A 14,657-nucleotide genomic window follows, 5' to 3' on the forward strand; every position below is an offset into this window, starting at 1 on the left:
CTATGTAACAGCCCTGGTTGTCTTGGAACTTGCTCTGTAGACCTGGCTGGCCTTGAATTCAGAGACCTCCCTGCCTCTGCCTCCTGAGTGCTGGGACTAAAGGTGAGCACCACCACGGCCTAGCTTATCCTCTTATTTCTTTTTTTTTTTTTTGGTTTTTTTCGAGACAGGGTTTCTCTGTGTAGCTTTGCGCCTTTTCCTGGAACTCACTTGGTAGCCCAGGCTGGCCTCGAACTCACAGAGATCCACCTGGCTCTGCCTCCCGAGTGCTGGGATTAAAGGCGTGTGCCACCACCGCCCGGGTCTTATCCTCTTATTTCTAACGGTAGGTGAGTTTTGGAAGGAGGCTTTAACTCTTTCACTATTTATTCATATTTAATAACATCTGCTTTTGCCGTCTTTGCAACTTTACATAGGGCTCAAGAATGCTAAACAAACACTGAGCTAATTTCCAGCCTCTACCCCATTTTATTTATTTATATTATTATTATTTTGATACTGTGCCGGTCCATTTTTAAGGACAGTGTTTCTCTGTGTAACAGCCCTGGCTGTCCTGGAACTTGCTCTGTAGACCAGGCTGGCCTCGAACTCACATTGATCAGCCTGCCTCTGCCTCCCGAGTGCTGGGATTAAAGACTTGCGCCACCACCGCTTAGCCTTTTTTTTTTTTTTAAAGATGGCACTCAAACCTCGCGATATTGCTGGTCTTTGGTTCCCATTCTCGCGATATCGCTTGCCTTTAGTTCCCGTTCTCGCGCTAGGTGTTGGGCGTGGCTAACTGCCAGCCAAGTGCGGCCTTTTTTTTTTTTTTTTAAACACTTTTTATAAAAAGTGAACTTTCTATTTCTCTTTTAAAGCTTAATTCTGCCTTCCTAGGAATGAAGTTGGGTCCTCAACTTTCCTTATGCTCTAGGCCCGAAGGCACACTAGAGTCCAGGGTTACACGACGGACGGTTCCGAGAGGACACACATTTAGTTAGAGGTTCTCGTCTTAATTCAGAGCCCAAACTTTGCCTTCTGGTTTAGGACTCTGTGGTAAGGGCCTTGCAGTATGTTCTCGGTGTCTACTCAGGGTCCTTACCTTGACTGTGGACCTCTTTTAGAAGGATTCTGGTGGCCGACCGACGCGTACGTCTGTGCCGCTCACACCGAGTCCGACTCCTCCTTCCACAGGAAGAAAGAATAAACTACATCCGGGGTGGGGACAGGACCTTAAGATTGACAGCAGGGCCAGGATGCTAATGGAATCCCAATGCTATGGGCCCAGTACCGTGAAAACTCTGGAATTCCTCACCGTACTCGTGTAAACCTTCGTAGCCTACCTAATTCCAACACCTTCTTCAGTCCACTGCACACAGTGGAAGCCTCTCAAGAATGACAGTACCACATACCCTGCCCACCCTGCCACACGCCTATCACTCACTCTTACACCCCACCACCTCCTCATTTTGTATACCACATCCCTGTGTTGCATGCAGGCCCCCCACCCGCGCACACTCACAAGACACCTTGGAAATGGCATTGGATCTTCTAATGTCACTATCTTTTCAAATATGGCCTCATAAAGCCAAATGATTCTTCCTTGTACTGCCCAAAGTCCCACAGGCATCTTAGGATGCTCCACCTTTCTGAGTCTCAGGGTAGGTGATCTGGGCATACCTCACAGTTTGACTTCTCAGGCTTGACAGGAGGGCCAGGACACTATAAGCCTCCGTTTTGGGGCAATTCCTCTCCTTCTCATAGGTCTCTCCTTTTGAATTAGAACTTTCCCTAACATAACTGGGTTTTCACCCATTACAGTCCCTTATGCTTGTTGCTGTTCCCTTTCAGACAGAACCGAGCACAATCCAACCTCTTTGCTGGCTTAACAGAGTGGCTTCTCGGGTCCTGAGATTCCTGCTTCCACTGATCTGAACCCGAGGTCTCCATCTGTTACAAACATACCCTCACCTTCCTCAGTCCAACTGTTTTGTTAGCATCGTTTGGGGTCCTCACAAGAAACATGCTTTTGATTTTTTTTTAGGTGCTGTTCTATTCAGGACTCATTATTTAGTGAGTACTGACTGCTCTTTTCACGTTCACTCCAGGTAGGACCAGGCCTCTTGATTCTAAAGAGTCAAGATCACTTTATTATTATTGATTTTGCAGTTTGTACTGGATATCCCTTAACAGAACAGATTTTTGTGTTGTCTTACCACACACAAAAAAATCACATAAAAAAGAAAATGCATACCTTAAGTGGTTGACCCATACGAATCATTTATTATCTATACATGTATCAAAAATATGATTACATATACCTTAAATTCACAAATTATAAGTCATATTCCTTTTTATGTTTTGATTGTGTATGTCTGTAGTATGTGTGAGTGCATGATGTGTGTGTGTGCATCTATGTGCCATGCTCACACATAGGAGTCAGAAGACACCTTTGTAGGTCAGTTCTCCCCTTTTCAGTGTCTCTGCTGCTGGAACTCAGGGTACTAGGCTTGGAAGGCAAGAGTGTGTGTCTCAAAAGTACTATGTTTTAAATGTTCTTACTAAATTTTTAGTAAATATTTTTAAATATAAATAAAATATATTTATTAAATACAAATAAAAATTTTTACTAAATATTTATTTAGTGCATGCACAGTAGTGGGCCTCTGGAGGTCAGGGTACAATCAATAACAGCTGCGACACACCCCCATATGAATTCTAGGGATCCAACTCTGATCATCATGCTTGGAAGTAGGTGCTCCCACCTGCTGAGTGATCCCAACCCACCCACATGATGTAATATACTTATTCACAGAATGTTTTTCCTTTTTGGCTACAAAAAATATCCAAAGATTCTCAGTTTGTGTATGTAAATAATAACATTATGCTGTAAATGGAAAATAGTTAAAACATGATCCATAATTGTAAAAATCACAAGAAATTCAGTAATTAATTCTGAATTAATTCTATTTTAATTGCTAAATCAGTAAATAATTCTATATAAATTGACTATATTTTAAAGAGAAAACTTCTAGTTATCTCAGTAAAATAAGAATAAAAAATTTAGCATGTTATTCTCTTATTCAAATTAGCTCCTCATTACTTAGAAAGTTAACATCTGGCAATCACAGTAAAGTGTCTTCCTCAGCCCTCAGCTGATGTAGGAGTAATATCAGTTCCATGCAGCCATGGCAGTCATGGTGGCCACTGTGGCTCAGGAACTCTCTTCTGCAAGTTTTAAAGTCACAGATCTTGAAGGAGAACTGTCTTAGTTTGGATTATTGCTGTGATGAAACACCGTGACCAAAAGCAATGTGGGGAGGAAAGAGATTATTACAATCACAGTTCCATATCACAGTTCATTATCAAAGGAAGTCAGGACAGGAACTCAAACAGGGCAGGAACCTGGAGGCAAGAGCTCATGCAGAAGCCATGGAGGGGTGCTGTTTACCAGCTTGCTCCTCAGGGCTTGCTCAGCCTGCATTCTTATAGAAGCCAGAACCACCAGCCCAGGAATGGCACCACCCACAATGGGCTGGGCTGTCCCCCATCAGTCACTAATTAAGAAAATGCCTTCCAGCCAGATCTTTTTCTCCCCCTTTTATCTATAAATCTTTACTTGCAAGTGTTAGTTGCAAAGAGACATTGGTCTGGTTTGAGGTCTCTAGTTTCTTCTTCACAATTGATGCTGGGCCCTCACTAGGACTCTTCTTGGTTGTCCTGTTGTTGCCCTATGTTGTGAAGACCCTGCAGCTTTGGGTCTGCAGTACCAGTCCCTTCACATGCTCCAGCAGATCACAGATGGAATGCATGGTGGGGTGGGCCAACACATAACCCTGGTTCTGGGCCTGGGTAGTTGCAGGGTTGGTCAGCCCTCCAGCTCTCGCTTGTCCTCACCAACAAGGGTGAGCTCGGCTGCATTGCTTTGGAGAGTTTATACCTTGCAGCAATGAACAAGGGGTGGGACCAGTTCTCCTGCTTTCATATTCTCAGGGTCAGATCTCCTACACCTACACCTTCAGGGTCAGCTCTACTGTGTTGCCCAGGCCTGGTGCAGGGGCCACTCTCCTGAGTGCTGCAGCTGATAAGGGGCAGGGCCAGCTCTCTTGTTCTTATAACCTCAAGGCTAGCTCTCACACCCGCTTCAGGTGTTGATGGGCAGGGGTGGGAGGCATCTCTCCCCAACCCATGCTGCCACATGACAGATGGGTAATAGGGACAGTTCTCCCATAGAACATCAGGGGTGGCTCACCCACACCTCTGCCAGTGGGGTTGGCTCTACTGTGCTGCTCAGGCGAGGTGCATGGCCTGCTCTCGCGAGTGTTGCAGCTTGTGGTGGGCAGGGGCAGCTCTCCTGCCTTTCTGACCTCAGAGCCAGCTCTTCCACCTGTCTCAGATATTGATGGGCAGCAGGGTGTGTGTGTACATGTGTGTGTGTGTGGGGGGGGGTGTTAATATCGCCCCTGCTCATGCTGCCACATGAAAGATGAGTAATGAGGACAACTCTCCCATGCTCACAACTTTCCAGCCAAATCTTATGGAAGTATTTTCTCAATTCAAGTTCCTTCCTTTCAGATAACTCTAGCTTTGTGTCAAATCAACATAAAACTAGCCAGCATAAGAACCTATTACACATGCCACTTTACCAAACCAGTATAATCCCCAGCTATATTCTAAATAGTTACCTTTGTACCCGAATATAAATGTAGTCCTCACCCCACATCCAGAAAACTTCTATTTGCAACAGAAGAAGACCATTACAGAAAACCACAACCAATTACAACACAGAGGTATAGCGCCCAGTCCCAGTGGATACATCTACAACATAAGGCTCAGGGATAATTGTTGAAAAGGGGGAAAGAATTAGTGAAATAAGAGGCCATGAATTAGAAAGAGAGCAAGGAGGGGTATATGAGAGGGTTCGGAAGGAGAAAAGGGAAGCAGGAAATAGTGTAATTATATTATAATCTCAAAAACTATATCTATAGAGTGACACCCTCTCCAGTCCAAAGCACCAAATTAAAGAAAAAATATATACATAATGTGTATGTCTCAGTACTTGTATGTGTTTCCCATGCTATTTCTTTGGCTTTTTTCCCTCCTGTTTGTTTTGTCCTACACTGGTTTGTTTTTATTTTCTCTTATTTATTATTAGATGCCTGTTTGTTTTCTAATTAGAGAGACAAAGAAAGAGTAGATTTGGGTGGGTCAGGAAGTAAAGAGGGTCTAGGAAGAATTGGTAGAGGGGGAAATAAGTAAGATCTAGCAGAAACTCTAACTTATATTTTCAGTTTTCTTCAGCCTGGTTTAGTAGACTTCATTTCAAATACTAACTGTAAAATGAAACAGATGTCTTAGATGTTTTTTATCGCCTGATATTTTGATGCTCTGTGTGTGTGCATTTTGTTAGCCAGAAGATTTGGTTCACAACTGTAATCGCTGCACCCAGCAGAGTTATGCCTCAAGTGAGGCATAAGGATTGCCAAGACTCTGAGACTGACCTCAGCTGCATGGTGAATTACAGGGCAGCCTGGGCTATAGTTTAATGTCCATTGTCAAAAAACAAACAAATAATATTCTGTAACACAAATTTTGATGGTTTTATTGCTCTCACCATATAGTATATGCAGTATTTTTAGTATGTGAGTCTTATCTATTATGACACATTAGCAAAACTGAAGAGATGATTGAGATAAGGGGTATTTGGCAAGTCTCAGACTGAGAATAGTAGAAAATTGAGGCATTAGATTATTTCACAATATGGATGATATCTCAGGGCAGTCACTTAACCAGTGGCAAACTGTGTAAGTTATTACACTCTGAACTTCAGATTCCAAATCTATGAAATGATTTTGAAAAGTTATTCTCTACAACCTGTGGATGGTGTGTGATGAAATAAAGTAATTGGCACAGTAACTGGCATCTGCTAGACCTTTTTGGTGGCTGTGTTTTCCAGTCCAAGATTGTTTTTTTCTCCCCCAGATCTGCTATTAAGATGATATAAGGAGCCTCATAGGCAAGCCAGGGCACTTTTCTGTTCCTACCGTCATTTCTCCTTTTCTCTCCCCCACTGTGTGTGTGTGTGTGTGTGTGTGTGTGTGTGTGTGTGTGTGTGTGTGTGTGTGTGCATGGCTCTACACCACAGTGTGTGTGTAGTGGTTTGAATAAGAATGGCCCCTAGAGGCTCATGTATTTGAATGCTTGGTCATTAGGGAGTGGCACTATTAGAAGGTGTGGCCTTGTTGGGGGAAATGTGTCACCGGGTGAGTTTTGGGGTTTCAAATGCTCAAGCCAGGCCCAGTGTCTGTCTCTTCCTGCTGCCTGCCAATCCAGATATAGAAATCTCAGCAACTTTTCCAGCACCATGTCTGCCTGAATGCTGCCATGATCCCTGCCATGACAACATTGGACTAAACTTCTGAACCTGTAAGAAAGCCCCAGTGAAATACTTTCCTTTATAAGAGTTGTAGTGGTTACTGTGTTTCATCACAGCAATAATGATCCTAACTAAGAGAGTGTGAGTGTGTGTGTGTGTGTGTGTGTGTGTGTGTGTGTGTGTGTGTGTGTGTTTTCATGGATTTGCACCTTAGGAAACTTCACCCACTGGTTTCTATGGATTTTCCTGTTTCCACCTCTCATCCACTGGTAAGAGTGTTGTGATTACAGACATACTTGTATCCAGATTTACATGGGTTCTGGGAATATTAATTCATGTCCTCAGGCTTTAATGGAAAGTGCTTTACCCAGGGAGTATCTCTCCAACCTATTGCTTATATTTCATTTTTTCATGTTTTTGGACTTAATTCCCTAATTTCCCAGGGATGAAGTTACGTCCCACCCCCAGGTTTGCTTGCAGACATTGCCTGGGACTTTCTAGAATGTGGTACCTGGGCTGCTTGGTATGGATACACATTTAGTTGTAATTCTAATCATTATCACTGAGGACTCAAAGTTTTAATTTAGTTGTGGTCTGTGATGCTGGTATCTTAAGAACTAGGGCTCCTTTTAAAGAAAAATGTCCCTCCTCTTCTCTGTGAGATAGCAAACTAAATTGTAGCCCATACTTTCCCAGGGCAAGCCTGTCAAACTACGAGTCGAACTAAGTGTGGTCCATTGGGTTATCTGTAGTTATTATCTGCTCTTTGGCACACATTCAGGGTCCTTACCTTGACCGAAGACCTCCGGCCCAACTTGCCAGCAGCTGGTCCAGAGCAACAAACGCGGCTTTTGTGCCACGGGCACTAAGACCCAGTTCCTCCCCTCCTCACAGGAAGCAAGGATAAACCACATCTGGTGAGGGGCAGGCTCTGAAGATTGACAGCAGGGCTGGGTTGCTATGGAACCCCACTACTGTGGAGGCAGTTTACAGGAGAGTCTGATTTCCTCACTGTGCTTCCCTAAGACACCTAGCCTTCCCCGCTCCCCCCCCCCACTTTGCTCCCTCTAGTGCACACAGAGCTTAATTCTCAGCCTCTGAAGCCCCCGCTTAACTCATGCTCCATCCACCAGCCATACTTCCATCCCCTCCACACACTACCTGACCCCGCCTCCTTCTCCTTTACATGCCCTGCCCCAGGCAGTGTGCAAATCTTCTGTTTAGAGCTTAATTCTCAGCTTTCAGGTACACTTCTCTGTTTTCCTATAATTCTGCTCCCCCCACCTCAGGGAGGGGGCAATGTGCGGGGGGGATGGGGGAATAAAGGTTACCAGGTTACAACTTCTGTCTAGTATGTCCCAACTAGGAACAGTGAATCTTGAGCTCCTGACCTGTATGCACCCAAGTCTGTCAGCTGCACACACAGCCTTCCCTGCCTCAGTGACACACATTCATATATTTATAATATTATATTTAAAATAAATGTGTGTATATATGCATATATTATTTTATTTTTTTCCATTTTGCATACCAACCACAGTTCCCCTTTCTCCCCTCCTCCTGCTCCCCTTCTACCTCCCCTCAACCCCCATCCATTCCTCAGAGAGGGTAAGGCCTCCCATGGGGAGTCAACAAGGTCTGGCACATCAAGTTGAGGCAGGCCCAAGCCTCTCCCCACTGCATCAAGACTGAACAAGGTATCCCACCATAGGGAGTGTGCTCCAAAAGGCCAGTTCAGGCACCAGGGATACATCCAAGTCCCACTGTCAGGGCCCTCACAAGCAGACCAAGCCGTGCAACTCTCACCCACATTTAGAGGGCCTGGTTCAGTGTCCTGCAGGTTCCCCAGCTGTCCATCCAGAGTCCATGAGCTTCCCCTAGCTCAGGTCAGCTGTCTCTGTGGGTTTCCCCATCAGTCCTTGAAGTACAAGTCTAGATTTACTGCAGAGGTTGACAGCTGTATCCTGGACTCCAGAGTGCTGCATCCCACTCTTTCCCAGAGCCAAGAAATACCTCAGGTTAAGGTCCAGTGAACTCGTGGGGCAGGAATTCACAAAAAAGCCGCTTGTCTGTGGCCTTGCAGTCTTGACTCAGGCCTGAGCTATGCATGGCCAGAATCTCCACCCTGCCTGGGCCAGACACCCTAACCCACCGACTAAGTTTTTGTTGCAGCCTCTCTGTAGCAAACTCCATAGGTTTTTGGGCTCCAAAAACTGCTGAGGTTAGCCACTTTTGCACACTGCCCCCATGCAGATGGCTGGATCTTTCAGTTCTTTCCTCTCTTGGTGGGTTCTGGCTTTCTGTGGGCCACCTCCTCAGGTTGCTCCAGATTTGGTGAGCCAACTGGGATTTCTCAAAGGGAGGAATTAGTTAAAAGAAAGTTGTTTCCAACATTAAAAAATGGGAAACATTTTTACATTGGAAGGCCTTTGGTCTCTGTTTGACTATACATTAAACAATCTGAAAATGGAACAATTAAATGAGAGGATAATTAATGTTGATGGGATAAATATAATGTCAATTATAAATATTATTTGATAATTTTTGTTTTATCATTTAAAAAGTTGATTAATATGAGTGCCAAGATAAAAGTTTTAGAAAAATTTATTAAAGCAGATCATAGTGATATTCAGACCCAGACAGAATAATTTAAAGGAGAACCAAGCTCAACATTGCATTATAAAGTTACAGAGAAACAGCCTAAGGCTTTCAAAAAGCTAACCTTAATCTATCCACTAACCTTACAGGAACTGCCAAATGATAGATATCCTCAAGGCTGTATATGAGCTGATTGGACTCCTATGCAAATATTAGATAGGAGGAGATACAAAGAAACTATTGTCTCATATGACATCCACTCATCTTTTGTGAAGCAGATGTTAAATTTGTGTTCAACTTGTAATAGAATTATCCCTCAAGACTGGAGAGATTTGATTACAGCCCTCTTAGAGGTTGGTCCACAATTACAATGGAGGACCTGGTGGAAGGATGAAGCTAAGACCATTGAACAATGAAGCAGAGCTAGAGGCATGGAAATTTCCCAAGATCAAGTTCTTGGAGAAGGCAATTATGCTGACATACAAAGACAATTTTTATATGATGACCACACCCTGGCTTTATGCTGAATGGCATCCCTCAATGCTTGGGACAGAATTGAAGAAGGAGGAAAGAAAATTGAGTCATTTACGAAAGTTATATAGGGTCCAAAAAAACCTTCACTGATTTCTTATGAAGACTGACTTCAGCAGTAAATAGAATGATACCAAATTCAGAAGCTAGACAGATAATAATTGAATCTCTGGCTTTTGAAAATGCCAAGGCACAATGCAAAAGGGTAATTAGGCCCTTAAAGGCAAAATCAGCACCCTTGGAGGAATGGATCCGAGACACAATAAATATTGAATCTCATGATCATGATGATGTTTGGATAGGAGAGGTGATTTCCAGAGGTTTGAAGAAAAATTGTAATGTCAAATGTTTTAATCATGGTAAACAAGGTCACCTGAGAAGGGACTCTAAACAGGGCACCCCACAACAATGATTCTATCAGGATGATGATAACACCATTAAGCTGACAAACACCACCAAAGATAGGCTTTGGACTACAAACTGCTCAGGACAACTTTGAGATGGCTAGTTGAGATGATCCTGCCTCACAGACTACTATAGCTAGGACTTGAGACAAGCCCTGCACTTTCCCATTATGCAGAGACTGGACAACTAATGATACAGCTACCTGTCCCAGTACTTGACAATTAACCCAAAATCTTTCCTTTCAGGATCCACTAAAGATGCCTTCTCCCCCAGACAGCAGGAAGTAAACTTAAGAACAGAACTCCCACATTCCCAAGAGGTGGGGGGTGGTTTTTGGCCTTTCAATGAGTTATAGATAATTGTCATTAAGATGGTTGGTTACAAGTTGTTAATTGATAATGGTCAGGAAAAAAGCTAAAAAAAGGAGATTAGATTCAGGGTTCTTGTTTGAAAAAAAGAAAAAGAAAAAAGAATATAGATATAAGATAAAATGTAGATTATTGAATCTACTCTGAAAAAAAGATATAGAAATGATAGGATAAAAGGGTAGATTATTGAATCTACTCTGAAAAGAAATAAAGGGAAAATATGGATATGATGTAATAAAAAGGTAGATTATGGTCAGGAAAAAATCTACTTTTAGTAAGCAACTACTTGTTTTAAATATTTTACATTGGATTTTTGTATATTGTTTATAAATTGTGTATATTGATACCAAGTTGGGATTATTTTTGTTGGAACATACTGTACATATATTTCTACTCTTGTTCAAGGTATTGTAGCTATACAGTTCATTTAACAATGTAACATAAATTACTAGTCCTTAAAAGTTATTATTATAAACTATTTAGGATAACAAAGAAATGCAGGTTAGTTGTTAGTCACCTATTCCAATGGAACTTGTCAAGTTAGGTATGTTTTCAAAGTCAAACAGAGATAAATTTTCAGATAGACAGATAGTCTTCAACCACTTCAGAGATCTGCAGAATATGGCATTTAAGATGTTTTAATAACATAGATTTTTTTATGACTATGAGACATGTCTGCTCCTGGTAGTACCAGTCTACTTCATAGAAGATGATGGGCATTGAAGAAACTCCATATGAAGTTTACTTTCTTTGTGGCAGAAGTTAGTCACTGGGCAAGAAAGTGTCCTTGCCTCAACTGCTGACAGTTATGCTGTCCAAATGGACAAGCAGGAAACAAAAGAAAGGACTGCCAAACTTTGCCAAGACAAAGTAAGACAGCCCTTCAGAAAATCCTGCTTCACAGATAAGTCTGTCAGATATGCTAGGCTTATAAGCCAAAGATAGATGCTCTAATATTGCAGAGGAACCTTGGGTGACTGTGCAGGTAGCCATCTCTTTCTGTCATTTCTCATATTTTTTTGAAGTAGCTTGCTTGCACTTCCTGCTTACTCAGTTAATATAATTTCCTTCTCGGGTCTCTGAGGTAGTTGAAGCCTAGATAGTCATAGTTTTCATTGTTACCAAATTCAGAGAAGAAACTCACTAAAGAGATGTAAAGTGTATAAGTTTGAAAGACATTAAAGGATAGTTTTTAGTTGGTAATACAAGTTAGGATACAAAGCAAATTAGGTACAACAATCTAGATTCACCAAATTTGATAAATAATGGAGTATTTTCTCTGAATCTGTCAAATGTTAATGGACTGGACATTGTTTATGTAATTCTTGTCTGTATATATTGTATATAGTTATTTTACTTATTGTATATAGTTTTCTTTTATTAGTTATGACCTTTTTATTATTTAGACAAAAAATGGGAAATGAGATGATATTTGTAATCTAAGAATGCCTGAAGATCAGAGGACAGTGCCAGCCACAGAGTTAAACATAGAGGTCAGGCAGTGGTGGAACACACCTTTAATCCTAGCACTCAGGAGGCAGAGATTCAAAGCCACACCGAGCTACATGAGATTGAACCAATCTAGGAGAGAAATAGAGCCAGGCAGTGGTGGCACACACCTTTAACCCCAGTACTTGGGAATCACACACCTTTAATTCCAGCGCTTGAGATCTCATGTCTTTGCTACCAGTATTTGGGATGCACACACACCATTAATTCCAGCACTAGGAAAGAAGTGAAATGGTTGGGCAGAGAAAAGCATATAAGGTGTGAGAAAACAGGAACTAGAGCTTTTGGCTGAGGACTCAGGAGGATTAAGTCAGAGGATTCTTGGAGATAGGATCTTGCCTTCCATTCAGCCCGAGGATTTGGTAGTGGTGAAAAGTTTCTCTAGTGGCTTTGTCCTTTGTCTCTCTGATCTTTTAGCATTTACCCCAATATCTGGTTCCAGGTTTTTTTTTTTTTGTTGTTGTTTTTTTTACTATAAGACCATTTAGGATTCATGAAACACATTTCTTTTTTATTTTTCACTTTTTTTTGTCCTAACTTCCAATTTCACTGAGGATGAAATCATATTTACCCCCTTTACTTGTGTATTCTGCTTGGAGCTTTCTAGGGCACAGAGTGAGGGCTAATTCAGCATGGATATGCATTCAGTTGGAATTTCTCTAACATCAAGAGCCTGCAGCTTGACTTTGTAGTCTAGGATCCCATCATCTTCAGAGACAGGGCTCCTTTCTAAGATCAAGGCCCTCTCCCTCCACTGAGACATTCCAAAGTACATTGCAACCCACATGTTCCAAGAACAAGCCCTTCAACGTTAGGGGTAGGACCAAGGACTGCCTCTTTGAATCACAGAGGAGTACTGTCCACAACACATAATCAGGGTCTCTTCCTTGACTGGAGGCCACTCAGAACTTGCCGGCAACTAGTCTAGCTAGGCAAGGCACACAATGACTGTGCCAAAGCTCACTAAGACCCAGTTTCTCCCCTTTTCATAGAAAGGGAGGGTAAACTACATCTGTCCAGGAGCAGGCTCTGAAGATTGACAGAGGGGCTAGGTTGCTATGGAACCACACTGCAGGCAGGCAGTATAGAAGGCTACCTGAAATTCTTCATGGTACTCACCCAATTCATCTAGCCTCCCTAACCCATGCACATTCCTCTGTCTACTACACACAGAGCTCACTGACAGCCTCTGAAGATTGATGGTAGCCCCACCTACTCCTTCATATCCATCCCTTTCCTTATACCCCAGATACCCGACCATGCCCAACTTTCCATATCTTACCCTGTGTTGTATGGAACTCCCTATCCTCTTGCTTTCCTGGTGGGGGAAGAGAGGGATGAGGGTAACGAGGTCACAAGCCCTTTCCAGTACCTCATAACCAGAGGTATTTTCTATGTATCATAGGCTCCTTCCCTTTATAGACCCAAACCCACCAGGGTCAAATTTAACCCTCACTTTCTTAGTCCTTCAGATGGAAGGATGTGCTAACTTTAGCTTTAGATGTTGACACCATTCTTATTGACCTTAAAGGACTGGAAGCAACATTTGTGTCTTTTGACATCCTCCTCTTTTCGGTTTGGTCTCACTGTTCTGACCTAAGTCTCTAGCCTTCCAAAGGAGTCTACGCCTTCCTGAGTCCCAGAAGAAGCACTCTAGCCAAGCTTCTCATGTCGACCACAGCTATAGACCTCTAGACTTTACTACAGGGACAGTAGTATGTGAGATCTTTTTTTTTTTCTTTTTGTGGTTTTGTTTTTGAGACAGAGTTTCTCTGTGTAGCCTTGGCTATCCTGGAACTTACTCTGTAGACCAGGCTGGCCTCAAACTCACAGAAATCTGCCTGCCTCTGCCTCCCAAGTGCTGGGATTAAATGCATGTGCCTCTGCCACCCAGCTCGTATGTGAGATCTTATTTTGGGAAACAATTCCTTTAATCCCTACACTTTGACTTTGGTTTTGAACAAAACTCCCTTGCAGAATTGGGGTCCATGAATTAGATTCTATTAGGCTGCTTGTTGTGACCATTCAGGTAAAATGGCAAGCACCCCAAACTCTGCCTGCTCTGAGTGAATCCTTGGGATCCTGGGAGTCCTACTTTACTAATCTGAGGTCACATCTATTCAATACATCATCCATCTTTCCTCAGTTACTTCAGTGGAAGTAAAATCATACTTCAATTAAGGCCATTGTTGTGTGACAAAAAACTTCCTGTGAGATGCAACACACACACACACACACACACACACACACACACATCTGTTCACCCCAGATAGGGAACCACAACAAACCACAGCATGGATGTCACCAAAGTACGACTTGGTGAAACAATGAGTGTTATTGGAGTTACTTTTAGGAATATGGGTAAAGGGTTACTTACAGGATCCAAAATGACTCAAAGACAGTTGCATCATCAATGCCCATCCCAGTATGTGTGACTGCTCACAAAAGCTTGGAACCTGGAGCACTTCACAGCCTGCAGGCAGCTCAACAGGTTGGAGAGTGTCTTTTCCAGGAGCTTTGGTTGGTTTAAACCTCATCTAGGCAGCCCAGCTGGTTTCTGCTTCTTCCAGGCAGCTGGTCTGGTCTCAATGTTTGCAGCTTGGTCCTGCTACTCTGAGAGGGACTCTCAGCTTTTATTGCTTACTCTGTGAGGGAGGGGCCTAGTGAATCTGGTCAGTTTCGGGGACTTGAAGCTATTTTGAGTTGTTTACTTTCAGGTTTAAGAAATGTTTCAATCTTGGAGAAGACTGTTAACACAAGAACCATTTTCCCAGCCCTCACATATCCAGAAACATAATAAGGTTTGTTTTTGCGGTGACACCTTTTTCATGGGTAGTCTTCTGATGAATACCCATGGTTCTCTTCTCTTTGAGTCTATAGGGCCCCACTCC

Source organism: Peromyscus californicus, unplaced genomic scaffold (genome assembly GCF_007827085.1).
Source record: "Peromyscus californicus insignis strain IS unplaced genomic scaffold, ASM782708v3 Scaffold_10__1_contigs__length_136768540, whole genome shotgun sequence".
Taxonomy (NCBI): domain Eukaryota; kingdom Metazoa; phylum Chordata; class Mammalia; order Rodentia; family Cricetidae; genus Peromyscus; species Peromyscus californicus.